General features: G+C 48.5%; 1 protein-coding gene across 10 annotated transcripts in view; it reads left to right on the forward strand.

Annotated features, from left to right (window-relative positions):
* kek5 (leucine-rich repeat, immunoglobulin-like domain-containing kekkon 5 protein) overlaps positions 1-20,704 on the forward strand; it is a 333,208-nt gene that overhangs the window by 289,558 nt on the left and 22,946 nt on the right. The window contains exon 6 of one of the 10 annotated variants that reach the window (XM_031982775.2): positions 16,516-16,580. The exons of the other annotated variants lie outside the window; for them this stretch is intronic. The gene's annotated coding sequence lies outside the window, so the exon portion shown is untranslated. The remainder of the gene's footprint in view (positions 1-16,515; positions 16,581-20,704) is intronic. 10 annotated transcript variants of the gene reach the window in all.

Below are 20,704 nucleotides of genomic sequence, written 5' to 3' on the forward strand. Positions count from 1 at the left end.
GCCAGAGGGAAGACAAACTTATAATAACCGACCATTCTTGACGGCAGATTACATACCCGTTAAGAAAGCTTCCCCCGTGAACTAATAAAACCACGGGAAAATACGATAAAGAACGTCTAATTAAACCTTCAACTGCCAACTGTTTTTCCACTGTTCCCTGAATAAACATTAGCCCAGCTTACGGTACAGATAACGTAAGGTGCAACTATATACCTTGTAATCGGTCTCTCTCAAGATTACACACGTTCACAGATTATCTGACTTTGCATAAACTGCGGGCGTACGAGAGCGCGCTCCCGTGTGTTACGCGAATGGCGCTGTAATAAATAACGCAAGAATGTTGAAAGTATTTCCGGAAACAGGCGTGGAACCCGCGTCGATCTTCCATTGAATTACGTGTCGCGCAAAGTACCAATTATCGGCACTTTACCCGGCACACGTTCCTGTCGTCGCGTCCCGACGATGGGGCGTTCGCGAATGTTCACAAAGGAGCTCGAGTGGCCGCGACTCGGCGATCGCCGGGTCCGCCGCGACAGTGCCAATTTCAGCCACGGACCGTGCCCCGCCATTATCTCGCGACGCAGTTAACGGGAACGGCGAGAATCGGCCGATTCGCATTCAACCGGGTCGATCGAACTCGCGCTCCCGCAGCGGCAATTTCGAAAACGCGGACGACGCCGCGCCGGTCGTCGTAATTTTCGCGGGAATATCTCGCGCGGCATAATAATGGCACTTACACGGACGATAGGGGGCGGGAGGGGTGGTTTAAGCTATCGCCCCTTGCATCATCGTTCTACATCTGTGTCGTGTAATGGCCATGAACGACGCAAACGCGCGTCCATTTACCGAGCAAACCCCTTTTTCTTTAAAACGAAATTACCACTTCTCCCGTAATCGTTTCCCATTCTTTGTCCGAGCGCGTTCCCACCCCGACGCCATGGGGGTTTTCGGGGAAGTGACAGGATTTACCGAGACTTCGGTAAACGGCGGAATAAATGTCAGTCATTCGAATCGCGCGCTGTTACTGTAATTTCAACGGTGTTTATACGTAGACCGTTTCAATTAAAATGATTGTAATCGAATTTCAGAAACTAAACATACACGCGCGTTCTACATTACAGGCAAGAGGCGGAATGAAACGGATATTTTAAACGGAACTTGCATCAAGTATCAATTTGCAGGAACGATCCAGAATATCGAATGTATAATAATATTAATCGAGGTACACGTACGGAATTGATTTCTATGGTTTGACGCATTCGAAATGAAACTACCGGAGTACGTCACTTGTCATAATATTATTCCGCGACGCGGCGAATTACAGGAATGTTTTTCCGACCGTGGCGGGAGGGGGAGGGGGGTCGATTTTAGAATTGTTATTAGTTACGGTCGTTCGTGGATTATGAAACCGAACTTTCTATTCGTCATACGGCTGCCGGGAACTGTAAACCATTTATCGGTTCGCCAGCCGTTCCACTTTGTTTGCCACTCGCGCAAACCGCGTTATTACATCAATATATTCATATTATATTTCATATATATTATTTGCCCCGACTCGTTACGATTTACGCTATTATGACATATCCAGTCGTTAAACGGTACGGCTAATGCCAATTATCGTTTCGCGATCCGACCGGCCACCGTTGATTTATTTAATTCGCATGCCAACGTTTTCGCGGTGGCCATTGTGCCGATATTGTGCGACCAATTCGTAATAATTTCGCCGATTAGCGGTCGCTATCTAGGCAACCGGTGACGCCAGCCCCGCGCCGACCGTGCCGGAAAAACGGAGAAAGAACTAACAGTGGAACGCCGCTTAATTCATCGCTTAAGATCGCATCTTTTAATCTGCCCAAAGTCTCGGCGACCTGTGTAGCACGCTATCAAGCAAGTTCGCCGCGCTGTCACGAAGCTGAAACTGTTCCGTGATGCGAACGCGTTAAAAGAGACCCCCCGAGTTCCCCGCGGAAGGCGGAAAACAGGAAAAGCCGAGTGACCAGCGGACAAAGATCAACGCCGTTAATCGTGATTCGCGCACCAGCCAGCCGTTTTCTTTCAGTCTCCTTCAATTCGATTCAACGCGCACGCTTTGTTCGAGAAACATTTCGCCGCGTCATTCGACACGTTGATTACCAGCAGAATTTCGAACCTTCCACGGTATTCTTAATTCGGTATCTCGGTTCTCGCGTTACACTGTTATCTAGTTACTCACGTTGCTAAACATTTCTATTCAACGTCAATTTCCACGGACAGTCGACGGAAGTCTTCCAAGGCCGAGTGGCACCGACAAGATGGAGGGAGCCGTTGCTCCTCGAGATGAGGCGTTCGAAAACCGGCAAAGGTTGAGCGACCGCAGCCCGTGATTGACATCGTCATTAAGCTGAACTTCAAGCGCAGCGCGAGAGAGCTCAGCCAGCATAGCAGCCCGTAGGCGGCTCCGTTTATATACGCGCCGTGCATCTCCGGCCCGTTGCATGTGCATGATCGGTGGACGATGCGAGGGCTGAACGAGCTTGAGCAGCGGAAAGGAGAGGGTGGCCGGCGAGGCTTAGAGGAGAGACCGGTTCGCGGCAAGTGGGGGTGGGTCGAGAGGCAGAGGGCGGAGGGTTGTTCTCGATATGATTAATGCTTAGCATGCGTGCTCATATGCGGAGGACAGCTGTGAGTGACTTGCACTCCGCCCAAACGCCGTCCATTCGACCGATACACCTCTCTCTCTCTGTGTACTCGTACGTGTGGCTCGAGGTGTACGCGAGAGAGGCCACGGCCCCGCGACATCGCCCGCCCGCGATACTGTGTCCCGTGAACGCGCCGGCATGTTCGACACGTATTAACTCGTATTACACATCTATGATGCGAGACGTCCTGGCGCCGCCATGCCCGGCGGAACCGGTTCTCCTATACGGTGGCCTCTTTCTCTCGCGCCATCGTACCGGCCACGCTCTAAACCAGTGATGAGCAACCTTTGTCTCGCTGGTACAACAACGTTAAGGAAATAATATCCTACGCGAGTCGCGACGTGTACGATGTTAAATGGAGGATGTAAAGGAAACGAAGGGAGACGCGTCGTCAAAGGAAGTGGAAAATGTAACTAATTCAGTAATGTTTATATTGTAACACTTGCCGCTGGAACCGAATGGAAGTAACTAATTTAAAAAGATAGCAGATGCTTCTTTTGTGAAATTACTTTAAAGACATGTGAACTGAATGATAGGCCACTTGAAATCTCAATAGGCGCTTTTAACCCCTTGCGGACGGATGTCGGCATTTCGGTGAGATGAAATGTTCGTATTTGGAAGACTAATTCGCGAACAAATGATATTAGTTGAGCAAGAGAACGTAGTTTTCTTTTTTTCTATTGATTAAGCGATTGATTTGTAATTTAGCTTCATATGTTGAAGGTTTTGTATGTTTCGAAGAATCTTCGTTCGCAAAGGGTTGAAGTTTGTATAGATGGAAGATTCATCTTTTCTTGGCGGTGATAAATATATTAATAAATATATTTTAGTTTAAGTAGAATAAGGACTGTGTTTGCGATAATTGCAAGTTTTATCCGGCAGTTATTCGGCAGGCCGCAGATAAGTAGTAGCAGACCCGCGGATTGTTCGTCACTGTTCTAACCCCTTTCTGTCCCGCTTTTCGGCGTGCAGCGCGAGAGCCAAGCCACCCCCAATTTAACGCGTCGCACCGTTTACACGTTCACGTCGAAAGGGGTCAGAGCGCCGTTAAAAAGCGACGTTTACCATACGCCTACACGACCGTGGCTCCGCGTTAATCCGGGTTACGGCTATCGCTTGTCGTTCTCTGGTCCTGTGTTCACTGTTTTTTTTTCTTCTTGTTTCTTCCTGCGGACGAGCGAGCGATTACTCGCGGTCGTGTTTCTCCGGAATTGTTTCGCGAATTTCGGAGCTCGCCGAGGCGGTGCACGCCGCTCCCGAGGCACCGGGAATTAATAATTAGAAGTTGGATAATTATTGAAAGTACCGCCACAGGTTGCGCGGATGAATGGAGCTTGCCGGGTGATTTCGATTCTTTCGCCGAGAAGGGAAGCGTCTGGAGTATGAATTAATAGCGTAAAGCTTAAGCTGAAAAGAAGGATTATGCAAACGAATCTTCAATCCCATCCACACGATTAGCAGTCTGCCGGCGAAGTTTCAGCAAACAGTTTAGGAACGTTTCCGCGAATAGAGATGAAGGCGATTTTAGTTGTTCGAACAGCTACCCCTTTATTTTCCTAACTATAATAAACGTTTATTTGCTTTCGTTAAAGCAAATTTAGTTCGAAACTGTGTATACACTGCGGATTGCCGGGCACAGAGGGTGAAATTAACTCTTCTCCTGCCACCATTGAAGCGTTATTGTACATTCCACGTAATGGAGTTCACTTTTGACGAATTCGTTGCCGGATATTCCGTCTGCGTTCGTATTTATCTATTGTGTTTAACTCGAATTAAATCCTATTCTAAATATCGAACAATTTGCACGCGGTCCGCGACGATCGAATCGAATTTCGTACAACCTCGCAGGATCGCCGATGCGGAGGAATCGGACTCCTCGTCGTGCACTAGGCTTCGAGCATCCGGCGCGTTCTGGCGGATCCGTTAACCGGAAAAATTTTCACGGCGAGCTCGAGCCAATTACGTGGAAAGTTTCGAATTATGCATTCCCCCCACCTAATTAAGCCTCAGAAAGTGATCTTTATCGCGAGCAATTTGCATAGGAAGCACAGGAGGGCGGCTTCGTTCGGAGTAAAATATAATAACGATCAAGTGTCCGGCTCTCGGTACTCTAAACCCATTAGCTTTTGACGCCTTCCACCTATCCCCGTTAGGCGACCGCTCGGGGCGAGCAAAAATCGAGCAGAGCGAAAGGGAATAATGGAATAACAAACGCGATCCACTTGTTTCAATCATCGCGGCGTAATTCCACGTGCTGTGACGCGTTAATCCTTCTCCTCTGTGCACGCGCGAACCGTTTCACCTACAATTTTTCCCCCTTTATTTTCCGCCCCGTCTCTGCAGCTCTCGCGTTCGCGTTTCTCGGTTCGGCCCGACTCCCGGCCGTTCGTATTTTACATGGTGTTTGGCGTCATTGCATCCATAAATTGCGTCGTTCGAAGTCGCGGGGAAGGGGAGCTCGCTTTAAAGTATTAATCGATATTCCATTTGCATCGACTTCAAGACTCGCGGCGTGACTTTAAGGCCCGGGTCACACTTGCGTTGAAATCGCGAGCTGTTTTACGAGCTTGTTCCGAGGTACACGTGTACGCGCAGTTAAAACACCAATGGAGCACGTAATCGATCCAGCGAGACATGGATATGATCAGCAACGAATCCAGTCTTATTCGAACAACATTGTATTTGTCACTCTTTATTCTTCATCTCTCACTCGAGCTCAACTTTATCCAACACTGAAAGAGACTACAGCTTCCATAGGATCATTTGAGAAGGACAAAGCACGCAATTCCGAGTACAACATCAAAAGCAGGCGAAAGCTCTTTATACACTCGAGATTCGTTGTCAACGTGAACTTACCATTCCGCGAAACGCAAACGCGCATTGCCGTGTTCGCGGGGGCACAGCGAAGAAAACGATGACCGCGGAGTTAGAGCAATTAACATTGATAGCGCGGCGTATTGCCGGCGAGTTTCAGAACTCGTGCCCGACAGCGGCGTACTAATTAGAGCATTGTTCTTATGACGTTACTCGAAGTCTGGTGTGACCATAGCTTTAAAATGGTCGTACGGGAAATTTGCTTTCGCCCGACACGGGGCGCGACGCGGACAAACGACCGTCATGCATTCGGCGAACGCATTCAGATTACTCGGCCGGCGGTGTGTCTCAGATGGAAAGATTACGCCGGTAATTACATCGCTGCTTGTTTTAACGTGCCGCGCGGGACAGAGCGCCGGGCAAGGAATAGTATCGATCCGTAATTCGAGTGCGCACGAGTCGCTCGTTACGCGCCACAAAAGAACGATTTTACGGCTGTTGGGTTATTACTTTTCCCTCATCTTTATGTCAGCCGTCATTAGAAGTCAAATTGAATGCGTCTGGCGCGAGCGCGCGCGCGCGCGGCTGCTCGGCGAATGAAAGGAGAGGAACTGGGCGACCGAGCGGATCGAACCACGGCCGACGTCGGATAATATTTTGCGATAAGACACGACCGGCGAAATTCGAATGCGCGGACACGATGTTCCGCGGGAATTAATGAATCGGATTCAGGGGACGGCCGGGAACGGGCTTTTCAGCCGGAACACGTGGAAAATCTATACGAATGCGGACGATAAACGTTGAATCGAATCGGGCCATGCCTTGTTCGGTTTGAAACGAACGCCGCTGTAGCGTTCCGATCGATTATAATCGCGACGGAGTTTTATACTCGGGCCGAGGAGATTTCTTGCCTCGTTATCCTGTATAGATCGCGGTGTGTTCCTGGCTCGGCGACGGCTTCGAAAAAAAAAAATACGGAACTTGGAGGGGAAGTTTCATTTTCGTCGGGGCTGTTTGAAATATTCAAGAATTCCGCAAACATTCGATTACTCCGTAGTGAATGGAGCCGGGCATCAAAAGTCCGCGGGGACACAATCCCCGCAGTGTCCATTGTTCCACTGCAGCGGGCTTGACACGGTTATCTGGAGGAATTATGTCATTAGCGTGGTGAAGTAGGCCATCTTTTTTAAAACGGTGGATCCTCGAAACGGGGCGAGCGTTGCGCGCTTGGAACATAAACTACGCACGAAAAATCCATTTAGCCGCGCCCCGGGAAAAAGTTATTCGCCGGGCGGGAAGAGTTCTAACAAACGTGACGCGCGGCCCGCTCGCGCGATGAAGGTGGCCCGTGGTATCTCTAAAATAATAATTCAGACGGACGAAACAGCAAGGAGCAGGAGGGAAGAAGAAGCGAAACGCAATCAACTGGAAAGGAACCTTGCATTCAGCCGCGTTCAGACGTTTCTTTCGCTTTCGTCGTGTTTGCCCGCTCGCAGATTGATTTCGAAAGATTTATAATCCCGCTCCAGCGCGAGCTGCGTTCATTGACATAACAACGATATAGGACAATCGGCGGTGTACGCGTCTCCGTGTTGCGCCGGTAAACGAAACTGGCTATTCGAGGAACTTGAATGGGGAGCTCCAAAGGATTCGTGCAACCCGGGACATTATTACTTGGAAAGCTTTGTTCGCGGAGCTAGTTGCGCCGGCCGGTTTGTTTGTTATTAGGAATGTCTTCGAGAAGTTTTCCACTTTGCCGCGGGATCGATGGCGCAGGTTTTCGCCGGGTCGTTCCTGCATGTTTATTCGCGACGAACTGTTTCTCGTGGGACGACACGACGACGCCAATAAGAATGTCGCGGACAAAGGGCGCGCAAGATGTTCAGTCTGGACGGGGTCGGCGGAGTTCAATTAATCGTACACTCGGCTTAATTTCTCCCGTTGTCGTTCCAATGAGCTCTATTCGAAACGATTGGGCGAAATTGTGCGTCAACAAGTGCCAGACTGTTGTTTCAGCTTGCCTTTTGCGCCGCGTGAAGCGCGGAGCTTCCGTTAAATGGGTTTGTTTCGTAAAGAAAATGACATAGAATCGCTTTCGAGCACCGTATACATTCCGGTGTTCCCCTTATTTCACGGTTGAGCGAACCTTTCAGCTGAAAATTATTATCTTCGACTCGAGCGACATCTCGATCGGGAGGAAACAAATAAAAGACGGAAACAACGTGACCAGAAGTTGAATGCGACGATCCGTAGCGACATTCTTCCACGGACGGGGAACAACGTTGCGCCCGGTGTATTTTAAATCGTCGATTAACTGTGAACTTCTCTCGCGCGCTTTAATGATTATCACAGTATCCCTTGCTGCAATGGAAACATTAACGCGAGGTTGTAAAAGCATGGCGAATTTTTTGTGCGGTAGAAAGGAGGGGGCGGTAGTATAGAAAATCGTGTTTTTCTTTCTCCGTTTTGCCCGGTTCCTCGGTTAAATATACACCGGTGTAATTACTGAATTACTTTTGCATCGCGGATGCTAGCCTCCTTCGCAGGTAAGGCGGAAATAGGATATCTCGTGAAACGAGATTCTTTTGGAACAAAATTGTGTGCATAATGTATCATTTAAAGTAGAAAAAATGCGAGGATATGTACGCGTGGTGTAAAATAATTAACACGTTAATGTTACCGCAGCGCGTTTCGCCGGCTGGATGAAGGGAATTCCAAAAAGAGGAGAACGGAAGCGGGCGGTGCTCGCGAATTCAACGAAATAATTTGCTAACGGTTAGCTGCGGCTGTATCAAATTTATATATTCGGTTACGATCATTATACAACGTGGAATAATATAATGAGAAGCTCCTTAAATTTCGAGCTGGAAAAAATGAACGAACACTGATACACGTTCCCAGTTGACCGTGCAAATTAGAAGACCCGCGAACGTTATGATATCCAGGCAGATGCGAGAAGTAGAACGGTGAACACTGTCTCTTCAGAGGATGACAAGCAAACGCGCGTCGAAAGCCGTGAAAACGTGGAAGTATCTCATCAATCGATCGATCGGGGGGGGCTGATAGATTAATTTGTAGTAGCACGCAATCTTCGCGTGGAAACTGGAGACCGTGGGCCGGGCAGGAAATAAAATTTCGAGGTATACTCCTACCTACCTTGTCGATCCTTGTTTATGCCCGTAATCCCATCCGGGACAGGTACAAGTAAAAGCAATAACCAATCAATTAAGCGTGCCGAGCCTCTCCCTCCTCGGCGAAGGACTCGGCAACCAAGGAAATTCCCTCTCTTTAGGTATCCTCGGGAAATTGTCAGTCCGATTTTAGCTGGCGGTTCGACAACATGTGTACGACCGTGCGCGTGAAGGTTTCTGGTAGTTTCTCCCGTTAACGCTGCTCCCGGTATTTCTGTGATGCTGGATTTTAAACATCGTTCGCATGTTTGCTCGACCGTCGATAGACATAAGTACTATAATAAATTTATTCGCGAGGATATTGATGTTTGGTGACGTTACGCAACAGTTGAAAATTGAATTTCAACATGGTTCTCGTTGGATTATCGATGAGTGATATCGATGGAACAGTCAGCGACCCGGTTTCATCGGTGCATAAGAGAATCAAGATTCACGTATGAGGTATGCTATTTATTTCAATGGGACGAGTTACGGGAAGTGTAAGAAATTAGAAATTTCTCGAGAGGATTGCTGCACGCTCGCAGTCGAACCCTGAACGTATGAGGGTCTAGGTGCCATAAATTACGGCAAAAGCAACAAAGGCTTCCCTCGAGAGGCCCTTCGGCTTGGGGAGAGTGGTGGTTGACCCTAGACCGTCAATCCCCACGTGGCCGCTGCACAGGAATATCGTCTTTTAACAATGTACACGGAAAAACCTGGGAAATCCATAGTAACACTGTGACAACCTCCTATTAATACATAGTTTCACTGCAAATAGAAGAAAATAACAGTTAGGACGTTAAATGGACGTACAATCATTCTGATTTGAACGTCTATTCGAGTGACGAAAATTAAGCACGTCAGTCAAATGAAAGTTGTCACCTATCCTCGTGAAAAAGACAGATTAGTCCACTGGCTTCCGGTTCCGTTCAAGAATCTGTCGTTTGACAAGCGTCGAAATAAATTATGCGTCGCGCCCGCGTCAAATGTTGACGGGGGTGAAATCCGGGGAGCCCGCTGGGCGACGGGCGTACGGGGAGAGGGCGGATCACGGTGAATCGGGGATATCGCGGCAATCGAATTCGATTTGCAAAGTATAGAAACCGGGTTGAGAGTGGCTCGATTGAAAATAGTTCGGTTTCAATCTCGCCCATCTCGGGACTTCTCGAGTGCTCCTGAATAAACACTGACTTTCCCGAGTCTGTGCACCTGAAATCAATTCTACGGAACAAGCGAGGTGTTAAGGTGGCTCAAGGCGATAGAGGCGAGCCCGGCAGCGAGGCGGGAGCACGCTCACGGCCGTGGGAATAAGGAGATATGGGGCAAAAATTTGAACAGGAGAGGAACTACTCCGTCGGACTCCGCTCGAAAACTGTCGACGACCCTTGACTTCCTCTCTGTCTGCCTGAATAAAAAGCCACCGAAGGCAAACGAGACGGAAACTTACTGTTCCGTTCGCTCGCGCGAATCGGATTCCGGCTTCGCTCCCCGGAATCCTGGGAAATCTTGTCACGCACACGCTCGATAATGCCGCCATCGAACATACGAGTCACCGGTGCATGAACTCTCGCCTGTGCACCGTGGATTCGTGAATTCCGTTATAGATTCGCGTAATGGCCGGACCGCGTTTCAACCGCGTGATTCATAGATACTCTAAATTCGAAATTTTGACGAGCGAACTTGACAGCTGATTGGCGGAACCCGGGGACCAATTACCGTTTTATACAATTTTCATTATTCAATGAAACCGACTAAAACGATCCCCTGGTCCCCTACAAATTTCACAAGTTTCGTGTATTAATAATCTTTTGCAGTCGAGAGCTGTGATATAGCGAAATTATAGTTTTGTATATAATATTCAGCTTCCATCAGTATGTGACATATTCAAATGATAGCTTTGTTTCGTAATTTGTGTCCTCTCGTTAGTTAGTTTCACGAAATATCCGTATCTAGTCGGAAAATGAGGAATAATTCTAGTGAAGAACTTTCGATTACAAGGGGTTGACAATTTCGAATCGAAATGACGTAACAACAGGCCAGGAAATATGACTCGCGGCCGAAAAAAGCTCTAGAAAATCGTTGGATAAACGATTCGATTTATTTCTATTTTACACTATTTCCCAGAGCGTACGCCTATGGTTTTGCGCAGCTCGCAGCGGCAGGAACCATTTCCCGTAATGGCCGTCGCGGCGGAACTAACTTCACTCGATAAACCTTTGCGATTTCAATTTCGCCGGTCTTTTGTGACGGCGGTGGCGAGCCATCGAAGTATCGAACGGAAGCTTGCGTTCTGGAAATTATCGAATAAAGGCGGTCATCGACTGGCGACGCTGACGTCGCGCACAACGACCGAACTTCCGTTTCGTTTGCGGCGGGGTATCGAAACAAAAGGATAGTCGCCGGCGCGGTTGTAACCTGGTCTGTTTGCGGCCGCCACGTTAATTTAATAACAACGGAAAAAAAGGAGGCGACTGAACGGATGAATGGTACGGCGTCGTGGAAAAGCCAGTCGTCGAAACGGAAAACGAGTTCCGGGTCGTTATTGTTCGTTGCCCAGACGTGATTCGTCCTGCGCCGCTATTAATACGCGTTCCGTTCCAACTACCGCAAATATTTACCCGCGTGAAACAAGACGAGCCGCGTGCACGTCGGTCGACCCCTTCGCGCAACGGAAAAACCGCCGGCATCGCCAATACGAGATCGATAGGGGGAGCGGTTATTTATAACACGCTCGTTAATCCTTAAACAGCGAGCCCCGGCATCTCGATAATGCGTATAATTCGGTTAACGGTAAATCGTTGCCAAGATTCGTCGTGTAACCGCGCAAGATGAACGGTGTACATTGTACGTAGTTTGCCAGCGAAACGACTACGGGTGCATCCGTAAGCCCATTTGTATCCGTGGGGGTTGGGAGATGCATAGTGTTCCGCGCTGAAGATCGCGCGGCGCTCTCGTTTACGTATTATAGTCTGTTCCGACTAAACAAGAGCCACATCGACAGCCGTAGCGATAGCCTGCCCGTGAACGTTTCCACCGCACCGGTACTCGAAACGGCAGCAGATTATACGCGGGACGTGGACGTATTCGCGCGACGCGGCTCAAAGAACCGGAAGAGCGCATTTCTGCTCCCGCTTCTTTGCCGGCTGGCTGGAAATTCCATCAATTACCGTCCGTATCAACGCAAAGACAATGGGGTGTCTTGAAATTATCGTAGCCCGCGATACGGTGAACACGAGGGATTTTCATTGCGAGCTTTCGCCGCGGGCGGAAAACACGCGGCTATGAAAGAGTCACTTTCACGTAAAAGCTCGTAATCTTTATTCGCTTTGATTCATTTAGAGCACGTGATGCTCCGCCATAACGCGGGACGCGCTGATTGCGGTCTCGTTGGAGTCAGAACTCCTTTCGTGTCCGCTGGTTATTCTCGTTACTCTCCTCGATGCTCTTGGAGCATTAATTCCAACATTTCTATGATGCTTCAGCATACTCGCTCGCGATCAATTTGCTATTGTAACGTCGAGCATCGCGATGTATTAGCATTTCGTACGAGGAATCCTCTCCTCGTCGAAAGAGACGTCGCAGACTGTTGAATGTAAACTTACAAGTTACGGAACACTTTGGCTATTTCAATTACAATGAAATATTTCCGGCTTTAATTACCTATCACGTTCGTCGCCGGCGACTGTACCAAACTTATCCGTCTGTGTCTACGCGGCTGAAGGGTTAAGGAAACAATAGGCTTTCGAACCCGCTGACATTGCTTTCATTACCGCGCTCCGCAGAAAACCCATGGAGCAAACAATTGCAAGGAATTCCCACAAAGGGTGTATCCAGCGGATGCTCGAATAGAAACGCCACGGTTCTGCTGGGCGAATAACTAAACAGCAAAAGAAGCTTCTTTCGTTCCCGGTACCTGATGGTTATGGGCCTCATGAAACACCCGCGGCGCATAAGTACGCTCTCCTCCTGCTTATTACACGTATAAAGTATCCGATTTAACGCGCCGCTTTATCTTCCTTTCATTTCTTCTTTTCCGTGTTCCCGGTGTCGTTGCCGGTACCCACTCCGTGCGATCTGGCTGGCGCCGACCCGGCTCGACCCGGCCCGGCGCGGCGCGGCCCGACCCGACCCGACCCGTCGCTCGAAAACCGCTACCGGCGGTTCGCTTCTCTGCCACGTTTCGTTCCTCCCGCGATATTTCTTTTGTCTCCCCCGACTCCTTCCACCGCCCACTCCTGACCTCTTTCACCCCCGTTCGTCTAAGAAATAATTTAATTCGTATTATGCCGGTTACGAAGGAAGGAAGGAAGACGGCGGCGGGAGTCGGGCGGCGCGGCGGGCGTTTGCCGTCCAACACGTAGATGTTTCGCATTTCAAATCGGGAGAAGAAAGAGGAATTTGCCCGGTGGCTCCTTTCGCGCGGCCAAGAAAGAAACGGCCTCTCCGAGGAGGAAAAAGGCGAGCACTCCCGCGCAAAGACGGGCCTTAATAGCCGCCATAATTGAGGGTAGGGCGGTCTTCCCTGTGACGAAATAAGTGGAAAATGTTGAATGTATTTTTCAGTCGCCGGCTCTCCTTTCTCCCCGTCCGAGCTGCTTTGTCGAGCCGAATCAGATCCCAGCTGTAATCGCATTTATTAGAATGGATATTTAGGTATGCCTATACTCGAATAAACTTAATTAGACCGGCGGGAAAGGAACTGACCGGCACGTTTTTGTTGGGAAATCCGTCGGTCGCGCGTCACGCGGCGAATGCGAAAGGAAAAAACGGGGCCAATTAATTAGCGGGCAAATTATTTTTCGATAGTCGCCGCTTCTCGAATGATCAATTACCTGGAAAATCGACTGGGCCTAAGTGACGCGCCGCGAAATTAGTCGAAACTACGTGTGGCCGATCGTGAACCGATTGCTACCCGTGATCGATGATTAGTAAATCCGCGATGCGAATGCACGAAAGAATTTCGCGGACGGCTCGTTCGATCGTCTCTGTAAATGAATTTATACGGAAGAACGGAGAATTCAGCGAAAAATAAATTCTACGGGTGGAATGGCAGTCGGAGGGTTGGCTAGGCGGGTCCGCGTTAAACGGGTGCCGTTGGAAAATTCAACGAACCGTTCCGCAAAAGTTGATGGAGCTCAAACAATTATTAATGAACTCCGTCGAAGTTGCCTCACTCGGCCGCGATTCAGAATCGATAGTGCTTACGTACTGTATTATACACAGCGCATGCATAATGAGCCGGCTGTACTTAGCGTAGACAGTGTAGAGATTACACTCTACTTTCCGGTTTAATCATGTACGCGCTCGCACGATCAAACATCCCCGGCGAGAGCGTTGGCTGCGCTGTGAAGTCTGATCGATTCATCTTTCATTGAAACACACTTATTAGTCGCTTTGTGAAATCGCGCGCGCCCGATCATCCGGGCGATGCCTTCCGAACGGACACCGTGTTTTTCGATTAGCCAGCGGATCGCCGATTGGCAGGACCCCCGCCGGTACACTGATATTGTCTTGGTCTCCCGTTCAGGAGATTTAAGGGTTTCTCTAACAGCCGCGCGTCGCTGGAATCCAGTGAGTCCGCGAACGGCGTAACTTTTCCACACCCCCAGCGCCGACGATCGAATTAAGGACGGCGTGTGAAAGATTTATTGAAAATGACGAGCAGTTTTCCCAACAGATTAGATTACAGTCGAGAAAATGGGCCAAAGCGTATTTACGTCAGCGTGCCACGTCGGTGGACCGCCGCTGGGAAACGACCGAACTTTTATCGCGTGAAGAATTGCCCATAAAAGATGCAGGATCCACACTCACGATCCTCTTCCTCGACTGTTTTCTCGTTTAGGAAGTTCCTGCGTCCGATGTGAATTGGATGGCTGCCTGAATTAAATGAAACGGATGCCAGCGTCGTGCCCTTTATCCCGTCTCACCCGTTGGCCGCGCAAACTGGAACCATATGACGAGACGGTTTCCATTGCGACATCTGTTTACCAGATTTGAATACTCCCGTTGGAATGTGAACGCCCCGACGGTGACAACATTCGTGAAAGTCGCTTAGCCGCTCGGAAGGGAAACAAATAATTCATCTTCTCGTACAAGATGATTCGAGGATTAACAGGTCGATGACACATAAGTTAGCCGGTAACATCTGTCAGTGTCGACCTGTTCTAAACAGGATTAAGAGTGGAAAAAAGTGTACGATCCACTTTCCCAGATTATCTGAATTATTTATGCCTGTTCTTTTCAATGTAAGCGCGCATTCTTATCTCGTCGGCGTAATTAACATCTGGCCAGAGGAGTCGCTTGATTTTATCTTTGTGGGGCGAACAAAGGACAGCGGCGGCGGTGGCCATAACGAGGCAGAAATAATACCGGTGTCCTACGGGCAGGGCGTGTAAAGCGCGTGCAACCGTACGTCTTCGGAATAATTAAACACCTGGCTAGGTGCGCGAGCCTTTAGGTTGGAACGCGGCTAGATTACCCTCGTAAAATCTGTCTTCTCCGGTGTGTCGGTTTGCTTAATAAATGAATGCCTCGCGTTCGCTGAAAACAGTCCGTCATTCGGCGCAGCCAGTGGAACCAGCCGAGGAAGGGCCTAGGGAATTTAGTGCGACGAGAATCCTCGGAAGGCACGCCATGCCTTTGTGACCCTGCGTTCAATCAGACTCCATCAATAAACCCTGAAACGTATTCGCCATAGCGTGTTCAACTAATATACCCGTGAAATTCGGAGTACTTTGCAAGTTGGCGCAATATCCTCGACTATTCGTTCACGGGGTTCAATCGGAATAACTAGCAGTTAACTGGGTATTCCAACGTTCGGTTGTAAATGGATGAAATCGAGCGTTCAACGAAGGTCCTGCGATTCTAATACGTTCGCTCGCCGATTCGTCAAAGTGAAATTAACGATCGATCTAAGAAGAATTTCGGGGAAGTTGTTTTCAAGTGAGAAAGTTGAAATAAAGTAACTTTAATCGAATGTCCCTTGAGCTCAACTATAAGTGTATCAAACGATCAGATTTCTCGATGATCGAGCGGCCCACGAAGAATCACGAATAGACAAGCCCCTTCGCTGGCCAATAAGGCTTCGCTTTTCTTATCGTCCGCCCCACGCCGCGGCGTTAACCGATCGAACTTCGTCCGAAGTTTCGTCGCGACGTCGCGGTTTCGTTTTAGTTTCAAAGACGAACAGCTGCTCGTTTTTCCGCACGTTCCTTAGGCGTACGCTTCGTCTTGCACAGCGAGACCGGCGCTGTTATACAATCCGAGCAAGAAAAACTTGCGACGACCACGAAACTTGGCCGCAGCCGTGGTTTCGATCGAGCAGCTTTGCGATCTATTGGTTCCGATCGTGCCAGGTGGTTTCATTGTAATCGTTCCGGAATCGAAGGGGTTCCGGTGTTAGTCACTGGCCGGTTTTTCCCGCGAATATTCAGCGCGCGAAGTTAAATTGAAACCGTCCGGGCCGGAAAGCCGCTTACGGGACACATAACTCGCGAATAGAACCCCGGCCGGACCCCCTTTGTTCCTCTTAATAGAAAGTTTTTTGTTTCGTTGTTTGCCGAGCCGCGTAACATAGGAAAAAAACTGGATATCGCCCGTTTTCCGGTCCCTTCGGCCTCATAACCGACATGGAGGGAAAAGCTTCTCTTTGTCCCCGACGCATTTTTTTACGGGGCAGTTTGCGCGAACGAAATGGAATCCGCGAAACGCTTTCGCCCGCGTTCAATTATTTACGCGATGCCGAGCCGAAAGTAACCGATGAACCGTGCATTCTGTTGTCAATTCTCTCGTTCGCCGATCAATACCGCCCGGCCAGACTGATCTATTCAATCGCCTTTTGGTTTCTGTTGCAGAACATTCCCTCGGCAAAGTGACGCTCAAGGCGGTCACCGATTTTTCGCTCCTGTCTAAGTTAAGGGTAAGTCTGAACAAAACGGTTCACCGAATTTTCCGACCTGAAGTTTACCACGCGAGAAGCTAAATAAAAGCTGCGCGATAGATTGGAAACCTGGCGGAACATCCGAAAGGATATCGAGTGTTCTTTTTACAAAATTCGGCGATATTACAATTACATGAAACGTTTCTGCGTGTTCCCCCGCCGCTGGCTGAGAATCAAAAGTTTCTATTTGTTTAGAGAAGTTTGCTCCTCCTTTGACTCAACCGCTTTCTTACCCCGAGACGATTAAGTCGATAAATTTCGAAGTTTCTCTACGGGTTCGAGGTGCACGGTATTTGTATTTTGTTCTACTTCGCCGCGTTTCTCTTGTGCTTCTCGCCTGGTGTTCGACGGAAGAAGTTGTTTCTCTAAACAGGACATCCAATCTGCCACGTTTCCCGTATAAAACTCGCAAAATTACTGTTTTACCCCGACCATTTTCATGGAACATCTCGAACGCTGGCGTACATTGATCCGTTCAGATGCGAACGGAAAATTTTACAGTAAAGTTCCTGCCCACAGAATTGAAAACGATTTGAATATAAAAGGGATTCCTGAAAAGTTAATCATCTGACAAAAGACTCGAACAATGAATTCTATTGAATCATGCGAGCGAATAAAATCCAACGTAGAAATAATGTTGATACATTGCGTACGAGTCAGGAAATATCTCGTATATAATAAACCGAGCTTTATGACCGGGATACGAGGTATCTCTTTTGTTTTCTCATATGCAGGTATCGACGATCTGATTTTATTTATATAATAAATAATAATTAACTGTGAAAAATCCTATATAACAAGTAGACGTGTAAGAAACGTGCAGTAATATTTAAAAATATTTCAGAAATCTGAATCGAAAAAGTGGATATAAAAATTGTACCATCTCTGGAACGCTAAAAAATGTGCAGGCCTTGCAAACGCGTTGAGGGAGCAGAGTGCCAAACTGAAACAGCAGTGCAAGAGAAAGGCGTCCACTCGCGACAAACGTTGACGCCTCGATTTCGCCCGACTTTTATGATTGGTCGAGAGTCGCGTAAACGAAGATCGCAAATGATACATGATACGACAAAGTGAGATACAACGACAGAAAACGACAGAACATGGACGTCAAACTTCTTATTTCTATCTCGCTTTGTTATATTCCGTGTCGTTTGCGATTTTCGTTCACGCGATTCGACCAAACGTCGGACGGTACATGGCGTGCAACGAAATATCGAGTGATCGTCCGTTATCCGCGCGACGGATATTATCGCGAAACGTTTTTGGGAAAACGCGCGATTCATCGGTCGCGCCCGAAAGTCGCCGGGGAGATATTACGGCGAAAGTGGAGAGAAGAAGGCTCCGTTTCGATTTACCCTCGTCACAGAAACGACCGGGTAGCGCCGGGAAAAAGTAATCCGAGAAATAATTCGGTCCGAAGCGGCGGCGGCGTTTCGATCAGCGAGCGCGCTCCCCGATACACGCGGCTTGATTTCTGAATATTTCCGGGAATCAGAAGTTTCTTATTTGCGCGCGACGCTCTTGATAGACCGGCACGCCCTAACCGTGACGTTGAAAGATCAAAGGATCGCGCGAAGAGAAAAAGGCGCTCCTCCCACCCCCGCTGTTCCGCCATCCGACGGCGCTCTCCGTGTCACGGCTCTTTGAAAAATAAATTTTGCTTCTAGCCACTCATTATGGAAAAAAAGAAAATGTTCCTTCGAGACGCGGTTGGAAGTTTTCACGTTGCGCACGGTTAGAGGAGAATAATTAAGCCGGGGAAAATAAATTGCGACGGATATACACGTGACCGCCGGATATAGCCTCGCGCAAGAATTGCACAACGAATCTATGAAAGTAGAAATGATCATTGTTTCGTTAACCACCTTCAATATTCTTGAATATCGATGTTTCTATATTTGAGAATGAAGATTACTTAACCTAGAAGCGCAATCGTCTGGAAAGGTGTCGGTGTCCGTGCGTGTGGACCCCGGACTGGAAGTGTCTCCATTTCAGACGGATTTTACGTCCTACCGTTTCGTACAGGCTATTAATACTTCTCATAGTTATTCAATCGCGCGATAGAGACTTTATGCCAGGGATATTTTACGGAGATATAAAAATTTAGGAGGACTAATGCCCGAAGGATGAAACAAGGCGTTACAAATACCCCGGGTTCCTCGAGGAATCGAATTCCCATTGGTGACCGAGCCGAACGACGCGATCTTTCCATTTAATTTCATCCACGGTTCAATATCGGCGGAGGTTACGCTGTCAGGGGTGAAAAATTCGCAGAAGAAAAGCTAACGGCGTAATGAAAACGGCAGCGAGAATGCCGGGGATTAATCTGGTACAGCCGAGTCGCGAATTCCTTTAACGAGCTTTCGATCGGACCGCTTCCGGGACGTACTTGGAATTTTTCCCCGCGCGCGGTAGCTGCCCGCGGATGATTTACACGTCCGTCCCGCTTATTTGAAAAGTTCATGCAATTTCGCGGCAGCGACACATGGTCTGTAAATATTCAGAGAGCTCGAAACTTCGGGAGGCAAGGTAAATCCCCGGTTCGTCCGGCGAAGTCTGAGGAAACTTACGCTATTGGATGCGTTCCGATATCAGACAGGAGCTGCACGCTCCGTGACCGGTGGTTTTCATCTGCGATCGGTTCCCTTCGTATCTTCTTTGTTAATAAAAAATGAAGCAGCGACCTTGGGCTCCGCGGAAGCTCGACGAAAATCGGGGGAGATTCGCTTGATTGAAGATACACGATCGGACGGGAATTACATTTCACGGGGGAAAAGAACATTGGCGCCCGGCTAACGTGTAACGATTTCCAATAGAATCTTAATGAGATAGGAAGTAACGGGGGTGTTCTATTACGTCGCGCGACCTGACAGCGGATACTTGTTATCTCGCGACGTTGTTCGCCGCTTGATCCCTCTCCCATTTGCATTCATAATCGTCGCGGAAAGAATGCACAAAGCTCGCTAATCATCCGACGAACTTGGCCTGCCATGGAAACCAGACATTAAGCAGAGAAGATTTCGCGGTGAGATTAAAAGGACTTCCTCGTTTGTTGCTTTCATTTCATCGTTCCTGGGTTATCGTTTAGCTTCCAGCCGAAGTTCCAAGGGGCGAAGGGTTGTATCGTTGATAATTATACGCTGGAAAAAGTTCTCTTCGTCTTTTCCGGCTACGTGGCCGACCGTCGACCCGTTTCGGAGCGGTACGCTCGCCATCTTCCGTAATGCGAGAGGATTTAAATCCTGTGTATTCGCGGATAAACGACCTCGCAAGCCAAAGCTTACGCCGGCTTTCTCATTATCTGCCCCGTTATCGCAACACGCTCATTATCGTTTCTTCATAATTCCGCTGGTAAACACTTTTACACGGGGATGTTCTCTCTTTTACATTAATGGGGACTCGACGAGCGAATATTTTCCTATCGTAAGATCGGCGAATGTGAAGAGAGTAACCGCGCGAGATTGTACACGATGAAAATTTTCGAATCAGTTTTCACTGCAGACAATGCAAAATGACTATTTTCGCCCAGATGTTTCGACAAATATTTAAGTATTTAAGTATTTAAGACGATCAGCTTGTATCAGGTACGTTTCAAGTTCGGCCGGGAGCAATATCCGCAGTTTCTCAGAGCTCGCTCGCAATTCCTTTCTTTATTTCAGCTGGAGAAACAATACTTATCAGACTCTAGGTGGATCGACGAGTAATTGTAGAGATCCGATAATAAATACGAGTTTTCCGGCGGGGTCACAGCTGCGTCTACTTTGACATCTGCGCGCCCCGCTGTATCTCGTCCGTGTTTACAGATAGATAGAAACGGAAATTATAGCCCCGCGTTTCAATCATGCCGCGTCAATAACAAAGCACGGGAACTATTCTTAGTTCCACGAGTCCGCCCGCGGGTGTACGCGGCGCGCTCGCGTGTATCATTAGAAATAAAAGACTCCTTGGCTCGATGGTAAAAAGCAGTCGGGGCTGAAATACGCTCGCCGTGGAACGAAATGCAGCGAGTTAAGTCGTCCGGCGCGGGATACACTTCCTCGTCGTAAATCACTGGATACTTTTCTACTTTTATTAATCCTAAAGTTGATGCTACTGCGAGAATT

Source organism: Nomia melanderi, chromosome 10 (assembly GCF_051020985.1).
Source record: "Nomia melanderi isolate GNS246 chromosome 10, iyNomMela1, whole genome shotgun sequence".
Lineage (NCBI taxonomy): Eukaryota > Metazoa > Arthropoda > Insecta > Hymenoptera > Halictidae > Nomia > Nomia melanderi.